Below are 7,404 nucleotides of genomic sequence, written 5' to 3'. Positions count from 1 at the left end.
GTTTACTAGAGTCAATAATCTAGTTCGCATTTCCATCCAATTAATACCCAAAGAGTACTAAGGTGTGATCATGTTTTGCTTGTGAGAGAAGTTTAGTCAACATGTTTGCCACATTCACATCCGTATGTATTTTGCAAATATCTATGTCTACAATGCTCTACAGGGTGCTACTCTAGCTAATTGCTCCCACTTTCAATACGTATCCAGATTGAGACTCATAGTCATCTGAATTGGTCTCAAAGTTTGTATCAAGGTAACCCTTTACGACGAACTCTTTATCACGTCCATAACAGAAAAATATTTCCTTAGTCCTCTTAGGTAGCTAAGGATAATTTTGACCGTTGTCCAGTGATCTACTCCTGGATCAGTATTGTACCCCCTTGGCAATCTCATGGCAAGGTACAAAATAGGTCTGGTACACAGCATGGGATACTTTATAGGACCTATGACCGAGGCATAGGGAATGACTTTCATTCTCTCTCTATCTTCTGCTGTGGTCGTGTTCTGAGTCTTACTCAACTTCACACCTTGCAACACAGGCAAGAACCCTTTCTTTGTCTGATCTATTTTGAACTTCTTCAAAACTTTGCCAAGGTATGTGCTATGAGAAAGCCCTATTAAGCGTCTTGATCTATCCCTATACATCTTGATGCCCAATATATAAGCAGCTTCACCGAGGTCTTTCATTGAATTTTTTTATTCAGGTATCCTTTTATGCTATCCAGAAAATCTACATCATTTCCAATCAACAATATCTCATCCACATATAATATTAGAAATCTTACAGAGCTCCCACTCACTTTCTTGTAAATATAGGCTTCACCGTAAGTCACCTCCTGAAAGCGTATATTCCAATTCCGAGATGCTTGCACCAGTCCATAGATGGATCGCTGGGCTTGCACACTTTGTTAGCACCTTTTGGACCGATAAAAAACTTCCATTTGCAACATATACAACCTCTTCCTCAAGAGACTGTTAAGGAATGCAAGGTTTTTGACATCTATTTACCATATTTCATAATCATAAAACATGGCAATTGCTAACATGATTCAGAGAAACTTAAGCATCGCTACGGATGAGAAAGTCTCATTGTAGTCAACCCCTTGAACTTGTCGAAAATGTTTCACGACAAGTCGAGCTTTGTAGATAGTGATATTACCGTCAGCGTCTGTCTTCGTCTTGAAGATCCATTTATTCTTTATGGCTTGCCGATCATTGGGAAAATCCACCAAAGTCCATACTTGGTTTTCATAGATGGATCCTATCTCAGATTTCATGGCCTCAAGCCATTTATTGGAATCTGGGCTCATCTTAGATTCTACATAGTTCTTAGGTTTGCCATGGTCTAATAACATAACTTCCAAGACAGGATTACCATACCACTCTAGTGCTGATCGTGCTCTGGTCGACCTACGAGGTTCAGTAGTAACTTGTTCTAAAGTTTAATGATCATTATCATTTGCTTCCTCTCTAGTTGGTGTAGGTATCAGGGGAGCGGTTTTCTTTGATGGGCTACTTTCCAATTCGAGAGAAGGTACAAGTACCTCCGCAAGTTCTACTTTCCTCCCACTCACTTCTTTCGAGATAAACTCCTTCTCTAGAAAGGACCCATTCTTAGCAACAAAGATCTTGCCTTCAGATCTGTGGTAGAAGGTGTACTGAGGGAGTCCTGGATTAGGGGGTGTCCAGATGTCCGGACTAAGACCTTTGGCCGGACTCCCGAACTATGAAGATACAAGATTGAAGACTCCGTCCCGTGTCCGGATGGGACTTTCCTTGGCGTGGAAGGCAAGCTTGGCGATACGATATGAAGATCTCCTCCCATTGTAACCGACTCTTTGTAACCCTAGCCCTCTCCGGTGTCTATATAAACCGGAGAGTTTTAGTCCGTAGGACGAACAACAATCATACCATAGGCTAGCTTCTATGGTTTATCCACTTCGATCTCATGGTAGATCTACTCTTGTACTACTCATATCATCAATATTTATCAAGCAGGAGTAGGGTTTTACCTCCATCGAGAGGGCCCGAACCTGGGTAAAAACATCGTGTCCCTTGTCTCCTGTTACCATCCGCCTAGACGCACAGTTCGGGACCCCCTACCCGAGATCCGCCGGTTTTGACACCGACATTGGTGCTTTCATTGAGAGTTCCTCTGTGTCGTCGCCTTTAGGCCCGATGGCTTCTTCGCTTGTCAATCGCAATGCGGTCCGGGATGAGACTTTTCTCCCCGGACAGATCTTCGTATTCGGCGGCTTCGCACTGCGGGCCAACTCGTTCGGCCATCTGGAGCAGAACGAAAGCTACGCCCCTGGCCATCAGGTCAGGTTTGGAAGCTTAAACTACACGGCCGACATCCACGGGGACTTGATCTTCGACGGATTCGAGCCATGACCGGGCGCGCCACACTGTCACGATGGGCATGATTTAGCTCTGTCATCGGACAACGCCCAGAGCGTCGCTCAGGTGTCCGCTCCGATCATTAGCTCGGAGCCCACTACGTCAGTCGGGGACGTACGGTTGGATGCCGCCCCGGAAACTGCAACCTCTACGGTGATAGAGCCGGATACCAGCCTAGTCCCTCGCAAGGCCCGTGACTCCAAGGTGCCGGACTCTGATTCGGACTCCGTAAATCCCGCACCTCTTCCGATTAAGCCCGATTGGGCTCCGGTCATGGAGTTCACCGCCGCGGACGTCTTTCAGCACTCGCCTTTCGGCAATATCCTAAATTCATTAAAGTCTCTCTCTTTGACAGGAGAGCCCTGGCCGAACTATGGCCAACACGGTTGGGATACAGACGACAAAGAAATTTGAAGCCCACCCACCACCCACTTCGTAGCCACTGTCGACGATTTAACCGACATGCTCAACTTTGACTCCGAAGACATCGACGGCATGGACGCCGATGAAGGAGACGATCAAGAACCAGCACCTATAGGGAACTGGAAAGCCACCTCGTCATATGACATATACATGGTGGACACCCCTAAAGCGGGGGATGGCAAGGAGAAAACGGAGGATGACCCCTCCAAGAAGCAGCCGAAGCGCCGACGTCAGCGGCGCCGCTCTAAGTCCCGCCAAAGAAAAAACGGCGATTCCGGCACCGGAGATAACAACACGCCAGACAGTGCTGAAGACAACCCGTCCAGCAGGATTCAGTGCAGGAGGATGAAGGAGCCGGCCCTCATGTGAGAGCGGCCGACAAAGAGGATGAGGACGACAATTACATGCCTCCCTCCGAAGACGAGGCAAGCCTCGACGACGACGAATTCGTCGTGCCAGAGGATCCCGTCGAACAAGAGTGTTTCAAACACAGGCTCGTAGCCACGGCAAGCAGCCTCAAGAAGAAACAGCAGCAGCTTAGAGCTGACCAAGACTTGCTAGCCGACAGATGGACGAAGTCCTGGCGGCCGAAGAATATAAACTAGAATGCCCATCCAAGAGCTACCCAAAGCGCAGGCTGCTACCCCATCATGAGGAGGAAGCAACTAAACCTACATCACCAGCGTACGATGCGCCCGACCGGCCACCCCGTGGCCGTGATAGAGAGGCCTTCAGGCCCTCAGCCCAAGCTGCACCGCGACACCGCTCAAAACATACCAGAGTACGGGGAGACGCAACAGACCTGCGAGACATCTTGGAGAATAAGGCAAGGCAAACAAGATTGATCTACGGATCGCATGGGCGCCCCGCTTCACGTGATGCTAGGCGTCACGCTGGACATAATAAGTATGGCCCGGCCGAATACAACAGACCAAGCTCGTCCGAGCTGCGTCAAGATATAGCCCAGTACAGGGGCGCCGCACACCCACTATGCTTCACAGACGAAGTTATGGATCATCAAATCCCCGAGGGCTTCAAACCCATAAACATCGAATCATACGATGGCACAACAGATCCCGTGGTATGGATCGAGGATTATCTCCTTCATATCCACATGGCCCGTGGTGATGATCTACACGCCATCAAATACCTCCTGCTCAAGCTTAAAGGACCAGCTTGACATTGGCTTAACAGCCTGCCAGCAGAGTCAATCAGTTGTTGGGAGGACCTGGAATCCGCATTCCTTGACAACTTCAAGGGCACGTATGTGCGACCACCAAACGACGATGACCTAAGCCACATAATCCACTAGCCAAAGGAATCGGCCAGACAATTCTGGACACGGTTCCTGTCGTGGATTTGTCACGGCAGATGTCCTAGCTAAAGGACTTAGTCGTGGAGCCATCGCTACGAGTTTACTTGAAGGGGTTAAAGCAGACACAAAGACACGAGGGGTTTATACTAGTTCGGCCCCTTCGATGAAGGTAAAATCCTACGTCTAGTTGTGGTGGAATTGATGTGGTCTCGATGGCTAGGGAGCAAACAAGCTTCGCCTAGACTCGAGTTGTTGTTGTCTCTCTCGAACAGCCGCCGGATCGTCCCCTTATATACACGGGTGACGCCCGTCGGTCCATAGAGTCCCAACCGGTTCATATTCGTATCCCGGTTGGTATCTCTCTATTCCTAACTTACAATACAAGTTATACATCAGGTCGTTTTACGGCTACAGATTCTAAACCGACTATAGGCCTTGGGCCTTCACCTGCTTATACCACTATGAAGTTAACCCGGCCCAAGTAGGCCGGTTTACGCCTAGTGGTAATATCCCCAACAGTTCCTAACAAAGAAAAATCAAATAGTCGATTGTCCGGACGCCGAGGCCCTTACAGCCTTCAGGCACAACATCCGAGACGAATGGCTTGCCCGGTACCTAGGACAGGAAAAGCTGAAATCCATGGCAGCCCTCACGATGCTCATGACCCGCTTCTGTGCGGGAGAAGACAGCTGGCTGGCTCGTAGCAATAACATAACCAAGAGCCCCGGCAATTTGGATACCAAGGATAACAACGGCAGGTCACGTCGCAACAAGCATAAGCGCCGCATTAACGGTGACAATACTGAAGATACGGCAGTCAATGCCGGATTCAGAGGCTCCAAACCCGGTCAACGAAAGAAGTCATTCAAAACAAACCCTCCGGGCCCATCCAACTTAGACTGGATACTCGACCGCTCGTGCCAGATACATGGCACCCCCGAACAACCAGCCAACCACACCAACAGGGATTGTTGGGTGTTCAAGCAGGCAGGCAAGTTAAGTGCCGAAACCAGAGACAAGGGGCTGCGTAGCAACCACGAGGAGGAGCCCCGGCCGCCGAACAACAGAGGACAGAAGGGATTCCCCCCGCAAGTGCGGACGGTGAACATGATATACGCAACCCACATCCCCAAAACGGAGCGGAAGCATGCTCTCAAGGACGTCTATGCGTTGGAGCCAGTCGCCCCAAAGTTCAACCCGTGGTCCTCCTGCCCGATCACTTTTGATCGAAGGGACCACCCCACTAGCATCCGTCACTGCGGATTCGCCGCATTGGTCCTAGACCCAATCATTGACGAATTTCACCTTACTAGAGTCCTAATGGACGGCGGCAGTAGCCTGAACCTGCTTTACCAGGACACAGTGCGAAAAATGGGCATCGATCCTTTAAGGATTAAACCCACAAAGACAACCTTCAAAGGTGTCATACCAGGTGTAGAGGCCAGCTGTACAGGCTTGGTTACACTTGAAGTGGTCTTCGGATCCCCGGATAACTTCCGAAGCAAGGAGTTAATCTTCGACATAGTCCCATTCCGCAGCGGCTATCACGCCCTGCTGGGACGAACCGCATTTGCGAAGTTCAATCCAGTGCCGCACTATGCATATCTCAAGCTCAAGATGCTAGGACCTCGCAGAGTCATCACGGTAAATGGAAACACCAAACGCTCTCTCCGAACGGAGGAGCACACGGCGGCCCTGGCGGCGGAAGTACAGAGTAGCCTCTCCAGGCAATCCTCCAACCCAGGTATCAAACATCCGGACAACGTCAAGTGAGCCCGAAGTAACCTACAACAAATCCGGCTGGCACGTCCCGAGCAAGCATAACAGTGCGGCCCCAACCCCAGCCCCCGCCAAATGGCAATACTGGTACCACGCGTACATAACTACGCCTTAGAGATACCATGGGCATAAGGGGAGGGGCACAACAACGGCACACCCAGAAGACGGCTCAACCGCACTAAGGGGCTCACTATTCCGCCGTTTACTTTTTAGACACTTTCAGGACCCAACTATTCGGAAGGCCTGTCCGACAATACACTCGCCGAACACACGATGCAACAACCAGGAAGAGAACAAGCCATGTCAAAAGTCCAGGTGGTCTCTATAACGAGTTTAATACCTGTTTTACTTACAATCCCGCAGCTTGCCCCTGGAGGGGAACATGTCAAATACTCCCATCTCTTGCTTACCGCACTTCTTGTATCGTTCTGCTTTCGCAGCAGCACTTTTTTAATAAACAATATATAGCTCTTACCTATTATTGTACTTATCTATTTTTTATACAAATATGTTCAGTCATGACATTGTGCAACCGTACACTTTGGTGCGGACAATACAACAGGGGCTTACAACACCCCATAACATGGTGTGAGAAGACCAAACACTCTCACGAGTGCGGCACCCCGAACTTATAGCACTATATGCATCGGCTCCGAATCATGTCTTTGGTCAATAGTTGGGTTTGCCCGGCTCCCATGTTTTGGTACCTTACGTTCCGCATTGTTGGCTAAGGTAGCACTGGGAGAACTACTGCGATTGTGCCCCAGTTGAGCTGGGTTAACACCTCAGTAGAGAAAGCTAAAACTGACAGTCATGATAGTGCGAGAGGCCGGTCGCTGTTCGCGAGGTTTTTTCGAGTCCTTAAAGACTTATGCCGCTTCGAGCGAGGAACCGGACTTATCCAGCCTAGGCGTGGATAGCGCCCCGAACTCGGTCTTCCGAATACTAGGGGCTTCGCCGAAATTTAAAATTATAGAATTCTATGGCTAAGTGAGAGTGATAAAGCATTATAAGTCCGACGGCCTGGTTCGTTGTGCTGAATGCCTCCCTAGATGGACCCAAGAATGGGAACAAGAGCGCTCAGGTTTATCCCGAACACCCCAGCACTCGTGGCATGGGGGTCGAAGCCGACGACTTGCATCTCTCAGATTTGATAAACGGCCGCACAGAAGGTAATATTTTAAATCAACAAGCGTTGCTTAACGCATATGAACAAAGCTTCAGCGTACAGGATAACACATGCGAGTCTACTCAAATATTACATCTTTGGAGCACTCATCCGCTATACGGCGGGCGCCCTTCAGAACGCCATTATAATACATCTCGGGCATACGATACTCCTTGCCCGGCGGTGGCGCGTCCGTCAACAGCTTCTCCGCATCTAGCTTGCCCCAGTGCACCTTAGCACGGGCAAGGGCCCGACGGGCACCTTCAATACAAACGGAGCACTTGATGACCTCAATCCACGGACACGCGTCCACCAGCCG

Source organism: Triticum aestivum, chromosome 6B, assembly GCF_018294505.1.
Source record: "Triticum aestivum cultivar Chinese Spring chromosome 6B, IWGSC CS RefSeq v2.1, whole genome shotgun sequence".
Taxonomy (NCBI): Eukaryota; Viridiplantae; Streptophyta; class Magnoliopsida; order Poales; family Poaceae; genus Triticum; species Triticum aestivum.
This window is presented reverse-complemented; position numbering follows the sequence as displayed.